We start from the raw sequence: 21767 nt of genomic DNA on the forward strand, positions 1-21767 counted from the left end.
TTCCTTACAATCCCTTTCACATTTACCTTTGTTAGTCACTGTACACAAAGCTGTCAAATTATCCAATAAAGGACCCAGTGTTAAATCTACTACTTTTGTACGATGTTTTAAAGATACACTTGAGAATACTCGTAGGATTGTAAAAGGTTTAGTTCAACTCGACTCTTTTTAGAAAAAAATAGACTCACTTTCTGTAAATTCCTTCACAGGAAAACTGAAGTATTGGAAAATCTTGCTAAAATCAATAAAGTGCATGTGCTGGGTTTCCCCAAGGGTTATGAAGGGGGAGGACTTTATAGCATTCTGTTAATTAAAAAAATTATATTGGTAAATTTAATCCATGTTGAGAAATATTTAAGATTTTTGCATTTCTAATGAGGGTACTTCATCTTAAGAGTATGCTCTTGGAAAGGCCTACTTCGCACAACTATTGTTTCTTTTTTGCAACCTACTGATTTTTTAAAGATTAATAAATCTTGCCTGGGGAAAAAATTAGTCAGTTTTTCCATGCACATTGCCCTAACTTTGCTTAGGTGTAAAGTAAAGAACTACACAAGATGCAAGATGTTCAAGCAGAGAACCAGACCCAACATCTATTTTTTAAACTAAGAAAGTGTATATATTTTCTGAAGCATCAAAGACCACACCCACCACAAGAAAGAAATGTATGTTCATAGAAACAAAATTTCTAACTTTAAGTTTTAAGACGTCAGTTTTCTTTCTATCCAAACATTCTCTTTAAAACAATGGGGTCTGTTGTAATTTCTCTCTTTTGGCTTCAGAAAAGTGGCAAGAATAAATGAATCAATAACAGTTGAAAAAAAAGGTTGGTAGATATACAACTTTGTTGGATTGTAACATACTACCTATACAATATTAGCCAGTCCTTTGATCAAAAAGTGCATTAACAACCATAGGACTGGACTCAGGCTTGGACCGTCTACCTCCGGGAACTGGGACTCTGGGTCCGAGCCCTGAGGTAGCGCACTTTGTATGTAAACAGAACAAGAGATCGACTTGAGCCTGAGTTTCAACCCTGCGCTTACATTGCAGTGTACACATCTCCTAAAAGCAATTATCCTTTGTGACCTATAAAACCTAGACCGTCCCTCATCAAGATCTCTCTCTGTATGTATCTTAGCGAGAGAGGCAGAAAGAAACTATAATGTTTATTGACAAGTTCATCGCCAACCTACTAACCAATGCCCTATCAGAACCCACGTTGCTACCATCTCCTGTTATATCTTAGCTTAAGGCCAAAAACTGCCCTGATTTAGAATCCTGTAATCCTGTAGAGAGCAATCATAGAATTTGGCCCTTGGATTGTAATATCTTTCAGGGGAAACAATGGGCCTCATTCACCATGCTGTTTACTCCTTGTTTTTCCCGGTGTAAATCCATTGATTTGATGGTATTGTACTGGTATAAAACTGGAGTAGCACAGTGATTAATCAAGGTCATTTTTTTTTTCTCTGCAAAGTGCCATGCACATTTATGGAATTATAGGAATAATGAAGTTTGCCACAGGAAGGATTGAGTTAAACTGAGGAAGGACCTCAAGCTTTGTCTTAATAGTAATAAATAGTTTTGTTTGCAATCCATGGGAATGTACCGGGTTTAAATTAGCAACAGAAGGGATGCCTGTTGTTCCTTGAAAAACAGAAATCCATTGAGTAGAGTAGCAAAAGAAGAAACTAAAAATGAATGTAAGGGCTGAAGAGTTGAAATAAAACACTTACATACTCTGTACTGCAATGTTTATGAATACAGAATTCCATGAGCACAGGATACATTTTGTTTTTTCAGTGAAAGAAACATTTTCCTACATTTTAGTGCAGCTATACATTACTCCATAAATAGGGAAGCTATACAAATTTGTTGCATGTAGTATCAGAGTAATTAGGAGAATGTTGCAACACAAAGGTTCCGTTCAACAGCACCGCCAGGATGAGACTTTAGTTTCCCAATCAAATTTGGTCCTGCATGGATAGTAATAACAGTACTCTCTAACTTGGCTTGAGTCATTACCATGACACTCAATTTACTCCTCTGACAGAGAAAACCGTAGTACCCAAGCATATTATCAGCACAAGTTTTATTTTTGTGTACAGTAATTACTCAGACTAGTATTTTTCTCCCACATATTGATAATATAGAATTGAATCTAGTGCTGGAAGTATTTTCTTCTATTATAAACAAAGCAAAGACTACAGTATGAAAAACTGCACCCCAGGGAACAGTGGCTTCAGTATAGAACCCTGAATCCATCCATTTTCTATAATAGTTTAACTGAAATGAATACTTAAAGTAATAGGTTTTAAAATGTTTTCTGTGACAAAGTGGTTTTACTCCAGCAGATTTTTTTTTTTCAATGTGCATCTGTTAGGAAACAGGAAGGTAGTATAATTGAATGTATAATTCCACTTACAGTTAGGTCTGGATATAAACTAAAAACTAGTTTGTGTAATTCAGGGCTCTAGAAGTGTTACATTCAGTGTATTTCACTATAGACTTCTATTGTAGTTTGCAAATGCAAAGTAGTTTTCGAGTTTCTTATCCCTTGGGAAACTGCACACATTGCAGATGTAGAATATTCTGTCTGCAGGCGAGAGCCAGCCAGAAGTTCCATGCATCAGCTTTTCTGTTGGCCAAGGAAAAAGCGACCTTGTTGTCTGTCCTTCTAAAAGAGTTGAAAGGCTAAGATGCTATTGGGTGAAAGAAAAGTATCAAGGGAGGAGCTAAAAAATCATTCTAGACTATGGTGTTTATATATTCTGTGAAATTGTAGTTGTATGCCTGGCTGCTTCTATCCTTTACAGTTTTTCATATTGAGTAGCTGGCGCTTTTTGTTTGTTTGTTTGTTTTGTGTGCTTAACACAGAGGGCAGTATCCAGTTCCACTCTTGGCTGTCTGCAGAGGCAGCAAGAATCCATGCAACTAAACTCTGCTGTTGGAATCCATGCAACTAAACTCTGATGTTGTCTCCGGACAAATTGGAGAAATGGTCTGAGTTAAACAGGATGAAGTTTATCAAAGACAAATGCAAAGTACTCCACTTAGGAAGGAAAAATCAGTTTCACACATACAGAATGGGAAGAGACTGTCTAGGAAGGAGTACGGCAGAAAGGGATCTAGGGGTTATAGTGGACCACAAGCTAAATATGAGTCAACAGTGTGATGCTGTTGCAAAAAAAGCAAACATGATTCTGGGATGTATTAACAGGTGTGTTGTGAGCAAAACACGAGAAGTCATTCTTCTGCTCTACTCTGCTCTGGTTAGGCCTCAGCTGGAGTATTGTGTCCAGTTCTGGGCACCGCATTTCAAGAAAAATGTGGAGAAATTGGAGAGGGTCCAGAGAAGAGCAACAAGAATGATTAAAGGTCTTGAGAACATGACCTATGAAGGAAGGCTGAAAGAATTGGGTTTGTTTAGTTTGGAAAAGAGAAGACTGAGAGGGGACATGATAGCAGTTTTCAGGTATCTAAAAGGGTGTCATAAGGAGGAGGGAGAAAACTTGTTCACCTTAGCCTCCGAGGCTAGAACAAGAAGCAATGGGCTTAAACTGCAGTAAGGGAGGTCTAGGTTGGACATTAGGAAAAAGTTCCTAACTGTCAGGATGGTTAAATACTGGAATAAATTGCCTAGGGAGGTTGTGGAATCTCCATCTCTGGAGATATTTAAGAGTAGGTTAGATAAATGCCTATCAGGGATGGTCTAGACAGTATTTGGTCCTGCCATGCGGGCAGGGGACTGGACTCGATGACCTCTCGAGGTCCCTTCCAGTCCTAGAATCTATGAATCTATGAATCTATGAATAAACTGCCTTAAAAAAATCTGATTATAGAGAAAACCTATGCAGACGGTGAACTTCAGACAGGGTTGAATTGCATAATGTACTGACCAGGTACGTGTATGTGAATAGAGCACTGCCCTCTCTTAGTTGTAATGCCAGTTCTGTTCACAGGTGTGTGATCAGGTCATCCTCATGTTTCTGAGTCCTAGAAAGAGGTTCTTGGCCTCTACAATAACACATCTAACATAGCAGGTATTACCATTCCCATGACTTTCAGGATGATGAGAGATATCAAAAAAACCTATGTTTTGGGTCTGATTTCCAATATTCATTTGCATGCGTGTATATTTCAGAGTGAAAATTCAACATGAAATGAAAACATACGCACACACAATGTGGGAATTGGGGAGGTCCACACTTCCTGACATGGAATCTACTCTTTTCTCCCTTAACTCCTCAATAACAGATACCCTTTCCCTTTCTGCCCCCTACTCCCTCTCTTCGTGCAACACTCCCAGAAGCCAGCGCCAATCTTGCTTCCTTTTCCCTTTGGTTACAATGCAGTTCTCTCATCTATCCCCTCAATCCAAGCCCTCAGCAGCTCCCCTCCCCAGGCTGTCTTCAGCACAAAACCCCGAAAATCCATCCTCCATCAACAGACTGCAACTTTCTTTTCTGATGCTGTAGTCCTATTCTTCACTCTGCTCTGGGTGGCTCCAGCTCAGCCCCCTCACTCTGCCACACACAGCAGTCCTATGCATTGTTCTACCCACAGCAAGCTCCCACAATAACCTTCCCCACAGGTTTTCCTCCATGCTATCCTTACTGGGCAGACATTGTGGGGCCTGTCATGTCACACTCCCCATGCCCTGCCAGGATGATCCTCCATGTGGGTTGAGTGCAGGATCGGAGCACAAGGACTTCAGGCAACTATTCTGTTCTCTAAGTCAAACAACAGCCTCTCGTAGCTACCAGAAGAAACTGTGGGCAGCTTAGTCAAAATTACCAGTTGCCTGCCATTTCTCTTATGTGCGCTCTTGTGATCAGAAACAGCCCTTATAAATGGCTCCAAATTGCTACATTGCATTGAATATCCTTCAGCCAAGTGGCAGAGCCTTGGAAACAGGTACTTCTAAGTTATATGCCAAAGGGGAGAAATAATAACTGGTGATGTAGGTTTTTGAGCAAGGGCCTGTATGTCCATATCCTAAAGTTTGCTTGGCATGATGAACACTTTTAAGCATCCAAAGTGTTTACCATATTTCAAAGGAGAACACTCATATTTCCCTGTGTAAACATACAATATATGAGGAAAATCTACTTGTTTGTAAGTTAAATATCTGATGCTGCTGCAGCAATACTATACAATACAGTGCTAATGTACAGTGACAAATGATGCTGTGTTTCCACTACAAATCTCTGTTTTCAGAATTGCATAGCTTAGCCTTAAAAATTTGCCCCTACGCTGCATGTCATCTTTAAGGTGTATGGTACGCAGTATAGTGTAAAGATCAGTTGTGTGGATATGGAGGAAAAATGTCCTTAATTTGTAGGGATGCAAAAAACAGAAGATAATATTTGTGTGTTTGGAAGTTTAATGATTTTGTGCTTGTGTAACTGATACAAATTGTAGAAGACAAGAGAGAAGAAAGGCCATTTGTTCTGAATATAGCTCAAAAAACTATGAAAGCCTAAATTCTAATTTCAGTTCTCACAATGACTCCTTTAGTGATTCTGGGCTAGTCACTTAACATCATGATTGTCTCACGAATGGGTTGTGAGGATCAATAAATTAGTCAATATTTATAAAGCTATTTGAAGATGAAATGTTATGTATCAATCACGAAGATGCTTAGCATGAAAGACAATGGGAATTGGGCATCTAACTCCCATTTTTTGTCTTTCAAAATCTCCCATATAGGATTAATCTAAAAATAACAATCATATCTGATAACTTGTACTATCCTCCAAAGTTAATCATCCCCTCAAGATCCTGTCAGTACATGAGTTTAAATTTTTCCCCATGCAGAGCAGTTTATTTTTACATCCCAGATGTATAAATCCAAACCCAATTAAATAAAAAAAAAATCTCTATTGAGAATTGTGACAGAACATATTAATCTTTTTCAAGAAAAAAAATAACTGAGCTATCATTGTAAAGTACATATGTTAGTTAAAAATTAAAACATTACTCTAAATGGCATCTTTTGCAAGTGAATTATGTGCGATAAAAACTGGTCAAACAAAATATGGTGTTTTGTTTATCACTTCAAATACATAGACAAGCAAAGACCTGGTAATCTAGTCTTTTTCTTCCAGATGTATGAAGTATTCTGCTGAGACCTGACACCCATCACAACTACCTTTGAAAACTTATTGTACTGTTAAGAATGATTTATAGTGTGCTATGAACATTGTTGTTTCATATGGTGAGGTCTTGTTACAATGCTGATGTATTAAGACAAAGTACCACTACCTTCTAAACTTAGCTGTGATAATACATAAAACCTGTCTTGGTGGCCATCTAGCTACAAAATTGCCATCCATAACAAACAGTATCTTTCATCTCCTAAGAGCTTTTTCTAACATAGCAGCTTCCCTAAGAGGTGTCAATTCCTAATCGATTTTTAAGGATCTGAAACTAGGTTAAGAAAAGACATTTCATACATTTTACCAATGTGGATCTGCTGAAAATCAGCATATCTTTTCATCATTTTTTTAACAGTGGGCTGATAGGCAATTTCAAAAGAGATGACTACCACAAAACTCACTGCACTTGTAAAATATGAACACATTTATTTTACTTAGGTTAACAAACTGGGTGTTCATTTTCTTTATTCTATTGCTTTCGTCAAATTAACACATGCTAAATATATGCTTTATAAATAAAAGCCAATTCAAAATCCAGATATACCTCATATATCATTAATTTTGCCAAAATAAACAAGAGCTACATTAAAATACAAAGGGGTTAACAGCATCTTTCAAATCTATTTTTGAAATATTATAGTAGGGTTATCTTTTTTTCCCCTGAGAAAGACACACTAAGAAAAAAATCATTTGAAAATGCTGGGGTTTACTCTCTCTATGTATTACTCTTGTTCCTGCAGTTCCAGTGACCTGAAAAAGGACTTACAATGAGTTTGTGGATTCTACAAACAATAAATAATAGAAAATGCAGTCTTCCTAACAATAATGAATTTCATGCCATTTTATTAGCTCTATCAGCAGCTCTTGATACTGCTGATCAGAAGGTGTTGACTTGCCTGCAGGACCTGGCAGAAATTAATGAGGTGGTTTTACAGCAGCTTCACTCCTTCCTTTTGGAGAGGTCTGACAGGTTGGTACTGGGAATCGCAGGGCCCTAGGTACCTGAGTCCACTGGGGGAAATAAGGTATTCAGGGCTGCAGTACCATCAGGATGTTAATGATACTCAGTTCGACATATTTTTTCATTGTACCCAGGTTCTGCCATCTCCAAAAGTCTAATTTTCTGGTCAAGATAAGGACCTAGATAAAAGGTAGTTGGCTAAGACTCACTCCAGACAAGAGGGAGTTTATGCTAATTGGTAGGAAATAGCATGAGAAGGGAACTGGCAGGAGTGGTCTCTAATGCCTCTAGGGAAAGAACTTGTCCACCTTTTTATAGGGTGGTTTTGTAGTCTTCAGCCGTACTCTGATTCTCATGTACCAGGACTAGTCTGGCGTGTCCTTTTTTCCACCTATCACTGCCCAAGAGACAGAAGCCTTTCCTCTGTGTTGTGGCCCACTCTACAGTAATCTATGCCACTTTCAACTATTGCTATGTGTTCTACTTGGATACTATTCAAGCTTCTGATTGCATGCCTCTTAAATGGTTTACGCTAAGGGGGCACATTACTCCAGTGTTCTGTGCTTTGCATTGGCTTTTCATTTGTAATTAAAGGTGTTGAATACAAACCTCAGAGCCCTGAACATACTGCCTTAGAGATTCCCTTTCTTCTCATCTTCCTGTCATGACAGCTGAGATCAGCTATGATGTTATTGTTGTCAGTTCTTATACTTCAATTCTCAGGAGCTGGTGCATGGATCTGATTAGTAGAGGTCCCCCACCTGTGGACTATGCAGTCTCTCATAATGCAGCAGAGCCAAGATGTATTAAACTTCAGGCACAGTGTAACACGTTTATTTAATCAAGCATTGTACTGCTGGTGAGTGTTGGTGGCTAATGGTGGATGTGGCTTATTTTGCTGTTAATTATCAGCAGTTTTGTTTTTATATATTTTATACATATACACATTCTGCATGACAAGCAGATGCCAGAGAAAAGGGTGGCAAATAAATCTACATGTGGTAAATAATTATATAAATAAAAGTGACATAGCCAACACAAAGTGGCCCTTGCCTGATCTCATGTATCTGATTTTTTCCAAAACTAGAGTAAATGAAAAAGTGATTTAAAATCTGTTCTTCACATAGGACAATTACAAATTTCCATCTAATTGGACATGTCAGGAAACCTGCTACACTGAGTAGAGAAAGAAAGACACTGATTCCAAAGAGGAAGTTATGCATGTTCTTGCCTAATAATTTTAGAAATCACGACAAATTGAATGTTTAGGATAAAGCAGTTCACAGGGAACTTTTAGTTGCATGATGGAACTAAATTGCAGATTACAAGGCTCATATTTTCACCTGGATGAATCCCACTTGAACAATATTTTTAAGATCCCAGAATTAGGCGCATGAGTATGACTCCATTGTCATAAAGCAGATGACGAGGAAATACTTCAGTTGCTGCTTCTTACTGCCAATGTACAGTAGGGTACAAGGGTACAAATGTGTGACAGGTGCAGACTAACAGGAAGTTAGTCAGCCATTTTACAGGTTGACAAACTAACATAGCAGTGGATTTTCTCTAACAGTGCTACCCTAAAATCAGATATGGCTGAACACTTTCATTACCAAATTAAATTGATTATAGTTTCTTAAATAAAATCCATTCAGACTCCATATACACCTTATGAAAAAATAAATGACATAATTGCTACAGTGAGGTAAAATATTTTACAAACATCATAGTAAATTCAGAATGCATAGGAGAGTGATCTGTCATCAGATATATCTCACATCAGCAGTGGTTAAAGGAGATGGAAACAGGATGCAAAGCTCTTACTGCGCCACCTAATGAAGAGGGTGGAGGGAAGCTGTAGGGTGTCTCTCTTACCTACAGCAAAGAAGGGGAAGCTCCTCTCTGATTTTAGCAGAGGAAGAAGAGCGATATACCACCCAGCTCCTTCCTTTTTTTAAAACTCTCCTCACCTAGAATGGCTTTATTTCATTCTAAAACCATCACCTCTGTCAGGCCATAACATGATGTATATAAAACCTTCTTGGAAATGGATTAAAAGCCATTGGCCAAATCCTGGTCTAGTATCTGGAACACTGGGCTAGGACTCAGAATGGGTTCTATTTCCTTCTTGGCCACAGCCCTACTGGGTGACCTTGGGCAAGTCACTTCATCATTCTGTATTTTAGTTTCTCCATCTGTAAAATGGGCATACTGATGCTTACCTCCTTTGTGAAGTGCTTTGAGATCTACTGATAAAAGAGCTAGATAATTAATTATTATTACTCCTCCAGCACCCCACTGATTTCAATTGAAGTTTTAACTGGCTAAGGCCTGCAGAACTTAGCCCTATATAAATTGCAAATACTTAGGCAGAATGGAATGATTTTGGTCTTAAAAGCTTCTGAAACCTCAACCTGTTTCAGTATTGCAGTATGTAATGCCATACTTTAAATCAGGCTAAATGTTTTACACTCATTTTGTGAAAAACAAATTCACATTGCCCAGATAATCGCTATAAAAATTTCAAACCACTGGGATACATAATATCTGAATTGCTAACAGTAAATATCAGGATTCATACTGAATATGCTGCAAAATTCCTAACTATATTAGGTACTGCCAACAAGCAGCATAATAATCCAACTATAGTTGCACAAAACATGGGAACCTGACCAAAATATTGATAAAGCAGTATTTTTTTCTTGCAAATCAGCAATACATTTTAAGGGAAAGGTAAAAATTCAGGCAGCCTGTAACTATGAAAGAAAATGAGTTTGTATTAGGATGAGATTTTATAGGAAGCACCAGTCTGTTTGCTGTCTATACCTCTAATATTCACTAGTTTTCTGTTTATGTTAAAGCTTGCCTATCAGTCACCCTGCCATCCCATTCATGACAATTGCTTGATGACTGCTTTTAGCACATTTGGAAAAAGACATTTCATATGGTGTGGTCTTTTTCAAAATGTAGCAGTGAGATCTGGAGCTGAGTGCTGTGTTTAGCAGACTCTAACTTTCTAATTGAAAGCCACAGCTAGCGAGATAATTCCAGTTGCTTTCAATTAATTGACATCTTTTCTTCACTTTGAACTGTCATTAACTATTGTAGAGTTTCATAGCTAACAGAAATCACCTTCACTGTGCTCATCAAGGACAAAATGCTAAATATTATGATCATATACAGTGAAGACTTTGGGCCAAATGCTACTCTCCTTTACACTGGTGTCAATCAGGAGTAATTATGTTGATTTCATTTAATTTACTATAACTATACCCTAGTGTAACAGAGAGAAGAATTTAGCCCTGTGCCTTCATACTTTGCTTCTGTGGCCTTCTTAGAAGAGGCTAATTTAGAATCTATTGTATGTGTCAGTCTTAAATTATTATTTTTTAAATCATTCCATCATTTCAAACATGCATCTCAGGAGCAAAACATTTCTCACAGATATTTCTTAGTCCCAAAAAAGAATTAAAAATAATAATCAAGTACTTTACCATTTTTAATACTTCAATCAAAATGTCTTTTTGAAAAATAAAATGTATTAAGTCCAGTCTATATATGTATGACAAAAGCTTTTCAAACTGCAGGCACCATGCAGTTTTCCAGCCGAAGGTGCATGAAGCTATCCATCATTACTGAATTAGGGATCCTTCTGACATAGATTTCCTTATCTGATGTACATTAGGTGTAGTGAAGAGACGCAGCCAGGCAGTACTTGAAGCAGAAGCAGCTAAAAGGGAACAATTCTGACAGATGCTGAAGAAGGGGGCAATCTTTAAATGTCCAACTGTCTGGCAGCACTTATCCCTCTGTTGGTGAACATATAGAAAACTAAAAGGGATTCACGCAGCTCCTCTAAATGCTGCCTCTGGGTGGTCAGCCTGAAGGGATCTGCAGCAGAATATGTTGGTTATGGACTTAACATGATGATTCAGAATCCAGTGTAGGAATGCAGTGAGCTTCTATCATTTTGAATGTGTAGTGAAGACAGATGCAGCCAGCAACAGGGGCCAGAGCAGAGGCAGCATGCATCCCACCAAGTGTTTTGGTTTTGTTTTTAAATGGAGGTCAAGGGTAGGTGAGCCTCCACTCCCCCCTCCAGAGAACATTTTTGAAAAAAAGTGGTCCAATATTGTGTACTTGAGAAGTAAATTTCAAACAGGTGTGGAGAGCAGCAGGCAAACTGCGCCAAACAGTCAGCAGATGGCCAGGGCAGTAGGAGCACAACACTAGGCAATCAGCAGATGGCCAGGGCACTAGAAGGGAAACTTCAAGCAGTCAGCAAGTGGATAGAACTGCAGGAAGGCTTCACCACTTGGTACATAACATGGTACTAATCACACCTATTGGATTTTGAATACATCTTTAAGCAAAAAAAAAAAGTCAACATGGAATAGCATTAAATTCAGTAAGACACTGACCTTTGTAAATGGATAGAGACTCTCAACTTTTATTTTTCTTGTTCCTTGTCTTATGTTGATAGAGATTTAATGAAAGAGCCCCCTCCCAAACTCAGTTCTGCAAATAGCAGCAACATCTTCATAGATAAATATTTAAATCTTGCTTTAGTTTGTTTATGTTTGTGGGTTTTTTTCAGTTTCCCAATCTGCATATAGGCATGATATCTAATGGCAAATGTTTACTGTGCATCTTTTGAATAGAAAAAATATTGCAAACATCTACATTGGGGTGAACCACAGTCACCCCCAAAATGACTGACAAATAATAGACTCTGCCTAATGAGGCACATTACTGCTAAATCTAAAGCGAACATGCACCAAATACTGAATTATAAGTATGGTGACCAGATGTCCCAATTTTATAGGGACAACCCAGATATTTGGGGCTTTGTCTTATATGCTCCTATTACCCCCTACCCTCATCCCGATTTTTCACACTTGCTGTCTGATCACCCTACATATAAGCAACAGTTAAACACAAGGAAAGCAAGGATAAACCATAACTGGAACCCCCCACATCTAATGTCATTGATCAATAAGGGGAGGCGGGGAGGATTATACAAATTTCAGTATTAATGAGAAAGATTTTGGGTCAAAGTGTTTAACATCCAACAAAATAGCATTATATTTAGGAAAATCTGAAAGGGTAAATGATACAAATGTGATATAAATGCAGGGTTGAACCAAGGCACCTGGAATTCCAGTATGTTTCTCATATTGCAGGATATCAGTAAAATGTGAGGCACAACATATCAAAGAGAATGTGCCCAAATATAGCACTGAATTATTATATTTGAGCTTGAAGCATGAACCCCATGTTACATCGCATCAAATTTATCAGGTATAAGATGCTCCTCTGGTGGTCCTCTCTGAATAAAGAGTTAAATCTATTTGGTTTTACTGTTTTCTTAGTGACAGTTTGGAATACTAGATAGTGCACCTCAATGACAGTTTGTCTAATTGGAAACCAGCCATTAATTCAGATACTGAATATCCAATTTGCATTTCTATCAAAAACTGGTATGAGAAAAAGACTAGAACACTGCCACCAATTTAACACCTCCTTCTGCTCCTGACCTTCTTTTCCTCTCACACTGCCCTCTGAGCCCCTTCCTATACACAGCTGAAGCTGGGATGACTACTTGCATACAGAAAGCTGAAACAGACATTACAGTGCTCTTTTAGGCTGTGTTTTATGAACTAAATATAGAAAACTGAAGCTTTACTATGTCTTACAGGAAACAAACTAATTCCACTTATTTGGAGTCCAGAGTAGAGATTGACAAATAATTATTAACTAACAATTGACTAGATGAATTACACTTCTATTTTTTGTTCCTAATGGTTTTCGAGCAGATTACAATTTTCTCAGATTTATTCATGATTGCCTTTGGAAATAATCTATTGAATAATTTCAGCAAATAATTCTTGGCCTGGCTTGTTTGTAAAAGCTCACTGCGGTATTGGATAGTCAGAAGTCAAAGAACAAGCTATTTTATTGGCCTCATAGATCACATGGCATTTTTCTGTTACCAGTGTGGATGAATATAACCTTTAGACTCAGGCTTCTGGTGTGAAGGCTCATGATTGTGAATCAAAATATCACTCTCAACAAATATTCTGCAATATTCTTTTAAAATTTTCTTTCCTTGAACATTCCTGCAATTAAAACTATTAACTAGAATACTTATGAATGCAAAGTCATTAAAAATGCAAAAATATATTTACAGAATAGTATTTTGCAATCTTCTCTCATCTCCATTAGACAGCAAACTGTGAGACAAAGAAAAGCTTGCATTCCCAAGGGTTAGAACTGTACACTAGTACACATTTTGCTTCTGGAGTGCTTCAAGTCTCTGAAGCAAAAGATTCAAACACCAATTTCCCCGATCGGGTGTCTGGGCATGGGGAGAAGGGAAGAAAAAACTCTGTGGGGCTGCTACTCCCTACAATGATCAAGTAGCAGAGAGGATGTGGTGTGTACGCTGAGAAAGATGGGGGAATAGGCTTGGCACAAGACAGGATACATATGTCTGGCAGTGGATAGAATATTCACTGAATCCTTTTGCTGCAGTATTTCCCCTGCTCTCTTTATGAATGTTAACACATGCTTCTCTGTCTGTGTTATTATGTTTCCTATTTTTAATAGTTTTGGGCTAGATCAACCTTAATCCCAATAGAACAGCACAGGGGAATATTATGGGAGTAAGGATTGTGGATCGGAGGGGGGGGCAGGGAGGAGAGAAGGGTCAAGGGTCAGTGAGTGCACAGGGATCTAATGAGCCATGGCTGCATCTCTTAAATCTAGTCTCCCCACCAGTAAACAGGGCAAGAAGGGTAGAATGCTGCACCTCAAAAAAGGGATGAAGTAAGTACTCCTCTACCCCCAGTGCAACAGGGAACTTCAAGAGGCACTGTGCATCATTGATACATGGTTACATCCTGGAGCTCCTTCTGGAGTGGGGCAGCTCTGTGTTATCTTTTCCTCAGGGCCTACCCCTTGAATATCATGTCCCCCTTGCAATTCTCCACTACCCATCTGGGACTCGTGGCTCACAGTTTGGTAAATGCTGTTGTAGTGTTTTTAGAAACTGATCATGAAAACCACATAACATAGAGGGAGAAAGTGTGGAAAACAAAGCATCCACTGGGCTGGGTAGAGGGCTGGTATTGAATATTTACTGGTGCAAATAGTTTGGGAGAAAGGTTGTTCCTGGGTTCTTTACCCCAGAAATAAATTGCTGATGTGCCTTATTTATCAGTACCTCTGCTTGTAGGTTTTATGTTTATTTGTTTTACTGATTGTACAAATAAAGTAGAATACCTCTGCTGCTTAGAGAAGCTGACTGAATATTACATATGCAATTTTTTGACAAACAGGTCAGATTTCTAGAAAGGAAGAGTTTCAGGACAAGAACATAAAAACACGTAGCAATTTGGTATACTTTTAAGTTAGAACAGGTGAACCTCAAGTGAGTGTGTTCAGCTGGAATATATTTAATCATTAAAGCAGCAGCAATATAGCTGTTAACAGTATATCTGCCTAGAGAGTATCCTTCTTTACATCCCTGGTAGTTACGAATTTTCACTATAGTGAATTCATCTTAAATGTTCCTGGGAACAAAGTTCTTTCAAAGTGGTAGAATGGCACTACAACTGATCTTCAGGTGGAGATTTATGAAACCGTTCAATTAACAAAAGAATTAGGAATCCTACATACATGAAGCTTCTGTTAATGTCAAAGGGAATTATGAGCCACATGGGGAGAAAAGACTCCCTCAGGTATAAGCCAAAAACATTGTGCTGTGTACTGAAACAGACATCGTAACAAATGAGAGAAAAAAGGAGCAGAACACTTCCTGCAAATGCACAGTGTTTGTTAAAAAGAACAAGCTAAGAAAAAGACCTACAAGAGCCAAATGTCCTGATTAAAAGCAAGCCTAGCTTAACTGTTTGCTATGCCTTCATTTTTTTGCTTATTATTGTGACTAGAGCTGGGAGAATAATCCACGGCAAATATATTTATTGGATGAATTTCACCTCTTTTTTGTTTTTGAATTTCCCAAATGTCACTGCTTATTTGTTATTTAAAATGATTTTCTAAATAATTTATTTAAACAGATCTTGGTTTGTAGCTGATTCATTTAGGGTTCATTGCAAATATTCAAAATTTGAACTACAAATTCCTCTTATAATTAAGTTTTAGTGTGAATATTCTCCATTTTGCATTCAGAATTATCCATTAATATTCTTCACTGTGTGAAAACATTCCTGACAGTAATTTCTCAGAATAGTTGCAGAAAGTGAAAAGAAAAGGAATGTAACAGTGAAAGTGAAGTTGTTTAAAAATTACAATGAATATCCACCAAAGTAGTTTTACAATCTTTTGCCAAGGCCTGTTTGTGATTGATGCACAAGTTTAAAAGGTTGGCTTCTTATGAAATGCCACCAAATATTCCGATTCAGTCATCAAAAAGAAGCTTAAAAATAATTAAATAGTAGAAAAAAAGTATTTAGGGTGCCTCACAGCATTGGCATTTTGGATGAACACTGTTCAACTTGGCAGCTTTAATTATGCTACCCAGAGGACAAGGCAAACGCAAAGTGATGTTAATGCATTTCTACTAGGCAAATCTGAATTTTTTATCCAACAGTGTTAAAATTAGCTATGTGCTTGGGAACAAATAACATGATGTAAACCGAAAATGTAAATAAAAATGTGGAAAATTGGAAATAAACAAAATTGGGAGTTTACAGCAGCCAAAAAAGATGACCATTTGCAGAAGAAGGAAATAGTGGATCATCTCCTAAAACTGTTTGTTTTTTTAAGCAAGTGATTTACTGTGTAGTAAACACGAGAATGTTCCATGATTAACTATGATTAAAAATGAAACTTTAAAATGTTTAAAGTTCTGTGAATCCAGAAGAAAATGTCATGACACAAGGCAAGATTGCTTTTATCGCTACACTCCGATGCATAACTCCCAATGGAGTAAAGCACATTTCATTGTGGTACAAATTAGGGAAATGCTCTGAGTTAAGACAACTCCTGGGACACCAAGAAGCCCTTGTCCTCCTTTATTGAAGTCAAAGGAAATGCAAGACCAGACCCACAAAATTCTCAGCTTTGAACAAGATCTTTCCAATCAACCCACAAAGACCACTACACAAGTTGATTAGAATTATTGCCTTTCTTAGGGTATGTCTACAGTGGCAGTGTTACAGCACTGGCAGTTACAGTGCTGCTCAGAGAGTGCTGAAGGGAAACTGCTGTTGTGTGTTCACACTGTCAGCTGCCTGCGGCACTTGAAGCAGTATTTAGAGCGGAGCACTCTGGGCAGCTATCCCACAGAGAATCTCTTCCTCTTCTGCCGCTAAGAGTTGTGGGAAGGCGGAGGGGGTCGCGTGACCTCCTGGGTCCTGTCCCAATGCCCCATGATGCATTGTTTCTCATCCCAGCAATCCCTGTGCTTCTGTCTGCCACCATCTTTCAACAGTTTGTGTACTGCACGCTCTGCCTCTTCAGTCTGCAGGAATGGATCCCACACTTTTGACCAATATACCGCTCATTCTCACTAACACATCACAAGTGGCAGTGGAGTTATTCCTTAAACTAAAAAGGCAAGAGGAGTGTGACACTGATCTCACCATGTGTAGTAGCTAGGACACGAGATTGCTTGTGGCATTCACGGAGGTGCTGACCATAGTGGAATGCCGCTTTTGGGCTCGGGAAACAAGCACTGACTGATGGGCTCACAATGTCATGCATGTCTGGGAAGATGAGCAGTGGCTGCAGAACTTTCGGATGAGGAAAGCCACATTCATGGGACTGTGTGATGAGCTCGCCCCAGCCCTGCAGCACAAGGACATGAGAATGAGAGCTGCCCTGTCGCTGGAGAAGCGCATGGCCATTGCACTGTGGAAGCTAGCTACTCCAGATTGCTACCAATCAGTCACTAACCAGTTCGGAGTGGGAAAGTCAACCGTTGGACTCGTGTTGACAGAAGTGTGCAGGGCCATTAATCGCATTCTGCTCCGAAAGACCATGACTCTGGGCAATGTGCGTGACATGTTGGATGGCTCTGCACAAATGGACTTCTCTAACTTCAGAGGGACGATAGATGGCATGCATATTCCAATTCTGGCACCAGATTACCTAGCCACCGAGTACATTAATCAGAAGGGGTATTTCTCTATGGTTCTCCAGGCGCTTGTGGATCACCGTGGGCATTTCATGGACATTAGTGCAGGCTGGTCCGGAAAGGTGCATGATGCACACATCCTTCAGAACACTGGCCAGTTCAGGAAGGTGCAAGCAGGGACTTTCTTTCCAGACCAGAAGATCACTGTAGGGGAAGTCAAAATGCCGACTGTGATCCTGGGAGACCCCACCTATTCCTTAATGCCATGGCTTATGAAGCCATACATGGGGCACCTTGACAGCAGCAAGGAGTGGTTCAACAGGCTGAGCAAGTGCAGAATGACTATTGAGTGTGCTTTTGGCCATTTAAAGGCCCATTGGCGCTGCCTATATGGGATGCTGGACCTGGCTGATGACAATATTCCTATGCTTATAGTCACATGCTGTACACTCCATATTTGTGAAGGGAAGGGTGAAAGCTTCACTCAGGGCTGGACCGCTGAGGCTCAGCCCCTGGAGGCTGAATTTGAATAGCCAGAGACCAGGGCTATTAGAGGGGCACAGCGCGGCGCCATAAGGATCAGGAATGCCTTGAGGCAGCAATCTGAAGCTGAAAGACATGAATATTTGTAGGTATGCTCAGGAGTGCAGTGCTTGTAATGCTAGAATTGTGATTGGTGCAGATGATGCACTATGAAGGTGTAAGAAAATTGCCAGTGGTTTGCAGAGCTCTCTTTGCTTTCAATTAATGGAATAAAGAGGATTCCAGGAGGAGGTGGGACCCCAAGATGGTTAAAGATTTGTGTATGTCCAGGTATCATATCCAACCTTCTCCCTTGGAGTACAGTGCAGTGAGTACTGTACTTCAGCAGAGCTAAACTGCAGAGGGATGGGTGTTGAATGCAGTGGGTACTGGGAGCTCGCAGGACTGGATTGTGACGGGGCAGGAGTGGAATGCAGCAGGTACAGACTGGAGCCAGGAGGTTGATAAGAATGTGTTGGCAATGTCTGGGGGGCTCATGGGAAAGAGTTTAGTGACAGCGGCTGCAGGGGAGGACAAGTGTGGAGCAGCTTGGTTTGCAGTGCTAGTAGTGCCTGGAGTGTCCCCGCTTGGCTCTCCAAAACGTTTAAGAGCTGCTCCATGGCTCCGTTCTAGCACACCACATTCTCTTTTTGGTCCTTCTTCTCACTGTCCCACCACTCCTTCAATTCTTGCTTTTCGGCTGTGGAGTGCATCACGACCTCATGCAGAAAGTCCTCTATAGTTTTTCGTGGCCGCTTTCTAATTCTGTGCAGCTGTTCGGTCGGCGATAACAAAGAGGGAGGCGGGACTCCCAAGGTCATATTTGTGAAACCAAAATGCAACATTTTACAGAAGCAGTATTGTTTGCAGCACACAGACCACTGATTTAAAACACAGCCATTCACACACCTGTCACTAACTGGCTGACCCCAGGCAAGTACACGAGTCACAAGACCCCCAAAATAGTGAGTAACTGCAGGGGCAGGGGAAATCAGTGTTCCAGGACCGTCCTGTACCCTGGGCACGTGGCTCTTGGGGAGAGCCAGCACTGTAGGGGTGGCCTTATAATCATTCCTCTCCCCATATTTTCCACAGGCTGTGTTCATAATGGAAGATATCTTGCTGCTGCGGGTGAGCAGGTAATCAAGGGAGGGTCTTCTCCAAGACTGCAGCTTCCGTCCTGGCCCTCATGCGGGTCGTCTGTGTGCAGCAATGGTCCCCCCCTCCCCCCAGTGATGGCAGAGTGGCTCGGGAATGGTACCCTTAATAGGGCAAGAAACAAAGCAACTCTGCCAAATCACCTGCAGCAGCGGATTGCCCAGTATCTCCATGAGAGTTTCCTGGAGATCTCTGAGGCAGATTCCCATGAAGTGAGGGCGTCAATCAACACCCTGTTCCGCCGCTCAGACTAGGCATGTGGTGGTATGCGCATCAAACAGACACAAGCCTGCTTTCTGCAACCCTCCTGCCCCCAACAACTCGCTTCAGCAATTCCCAAAATCAAAGCCACTTACCAGGGGCCTCCTCTGCTGTTTGCGCTTTGCCAAGATCTGACAGCTGTGACTGGCTAGCCTCCTCCTGGGTAGAGAAGAGCTCCACGCTGCATGCATCTCTGACCTCCGAGTCATCCTTTGCCTCTGGGTCCCCCTCCACATCCTTGTCAAAGATTTCCTCCTCCTGGCTTGTTCCACTCTCGACTGACATGCGAGCCACCAAAGTATCCACAGTGGTCTTCACAATGGAGGTGGGATCACCACTGAGTATTGTGTCCAGCTCTTTGTAGAACTGGCAGCTCATGGGCACAGCACTGGAGTGGTGGTTTGCCTCCCGCACCTTGTGGTAGGCATTCCACAGCTCCTTCATTTTGACCCTGCACTGCAGGGTATCACGGTCATGGCCCCTTTCTGTCCGTAGATATCATAATTCCTACAGCTGGAGCGCAGCTGGGACTGGACAGCCTCCTCTCCGCAAATGCTGATGAGGTCCAGCAGCTCGGCATTGCTCCAAGCAGGGGATCACCTGGTGTGTGGAGCAGACGTGGTCACCTGGAAAGATGCGCTAGCACTGCACGCGTCACTGAGCAAACAGGAAGGGGACTTTCAGAATTCCTAAGGAATTTAAGGGGTGGGGATGAAGGCTGGTCACCTGAGGGCAGGGCAGTAGAGTTCAAACCGATGACTAGAGAGGCGAAAACAGGCATTATGGGACACCTCCTGGAGGCCAATCGCAGCGCCGTAATCCACCAGGATGTCTACACTGGCGCTGCGGTGCTGTACCCCGGCACAGAAAGCCGTACGCTTCTCGTCGGGGTGTTTTTTTTTTAACAGTGCTGCAACTGCGCAGTTTCTGCGCACTAAGTGGCTTGGCAGTGTGTACACCTCAGGAGTTACAACGCAGAAAGCTGCATTACAGCGCAGAAACTTGCCAGTGTAGACAAAGCCTTAGACTCATCCTAACATCACATTGCTTCATATGACTTTATTTCTAAGTTCATCTTCCTATTTTCTGAACTGTTACCAAAAATTGCTTAGCATTTCCCAGAGTTTATTATAACTTTGTTTATAAAACTGTACATCAAAGTTTACTAATTCCCAAGTTGTTCCTTTTTACAACCCCCCTCTTGCTTCAGAGATGGGCTACTGGACGAAGGAAACACATTTACTTGGAATTGGCTTTAGGCATCATCTCTTGGGAAAAAAATCGATGCTAAGGTCAATTATGAATGACTAAGATCTCAAATAAAGTGAGCAATAGCTAGCATATTCGAGGTGCAAATAAAAGATGAATTGAAAAACAATTAATAACATAGTAAAAAATAAAATAAGCAGACAAATGGAAGATGCATGTTATAAATTAGATACTTCCCTCCTCGGAGAAAGTAGTGGGGGCCTCAATCTTGAGACTGGGAGGTACTAAGCAACTGCAATGTATACAGGTTTCAGAGGGGTAGCCGTGTTAATCTAGTGGCTTCAACGGGCCAAACCCTAAGAAGTGATAAGCAATAAAGTCAATGGGAGTTGCAGATGTTGAGCAATTCTTAAATGTTGACCCTTCCATTGGTTTCAATCCAGCAAAGCACTTAATCATTTGCTTGTTTACATTTAAGAACATACATAGTCTCAGTGCTCTATTGGATCAGAGTTAGGGTGAGTATTTAATATGACAATTTTCTCAACATCTGAGGAATAGCCACAAAATAAAGTTTTGTAATGTGATCACCGTTCACTTGCAGTGTGTACTACTGAAGAATCTCTGTTCTCCTACACAAAAGTCAAATCCATAGTTTGGAAAATTTCTTCATTCAGCTGTGTTACACAACAGAGCAGTCTGAAACTTTCTTATTCAGTAGCTATTCAAAAGTCTGGCTAGATATTTGATAGAGTACTTCAAAACCCGGTTTCATACTTTTCAGCCTGGTAACATGTACTGTTCAACTTGATAGTATAATGAACTCTGGAATACATCGTTTGATTCTGATTCCCTTTGTCACAAAATTCAGTAGGTTTAGTTTTCTTTCTGTTCCAGTACAATGAACATGTCCTCCCACTTTCCCTCTATTGATAGATTATCAGTGAACAGGAGTTTTAATGTCAAGGTCAATTATGTAAAGGGTCACCAGTTACATGTACTATATGTTTTTTTCTGCTCTTAAAGATCATAAAATGTTGACCTACCTACAACCTCTCCACTCTTGCTTCCAGAGAAACCACTTAGCAAGAGAACAGGAAAACAACTCTAGCTGAACAAGCTGTCAATTTCATATATCAGTATCTTCACTGATTTATGTGAGGCATCTGAATGAACATGAATGTGAGGCATCTGACATACGTCAGTTGTAGGCAGTGTTGTGTCATCTTGGGTGCATGTGGTGCATGTATTCTGACAAAAAAATGACAAAAGAATGAGATTGGAAATATTAGGGTTACCATATTTCAACAATCAAAAAAGAGGACATGGGGTGCCGCCCTAGCCTCGCCCCAGCCCCGCCCCCTCCCACTTCCCGCCCCCCTCAGAATCC

General features: G+C 40.4%; 1 protein-coding gene across 1 annotated transcript in view; it reads right to left on the reverse strand.

The window, feature by feature from the left end:
• The window catches only part of LRP1B (LDL receptor related protein 1B), a 1279381-nt gene that overhangs the window by 784180 nt on the left and 473434 nt on the right, over positions 1-21767 (reverse strand). The window lies entirely within an intron of this gene.

The sequence above is a fragment of the Terrapene carolina genome, unplaced genomic scaffold (assembly GCF_002925995.2).
Source record: "Terrapene carolina triunguis isolate 2854851 unplaced genomic scaffold, T_m_triunguis-2.0 Scaffold62, whole genome shotgun sequence".
Lineage (NCBI taxonomy): Eukaryota > Metazoa > Chordata > Testudines > Emydidae > Terrapene > Terrapene triunguis.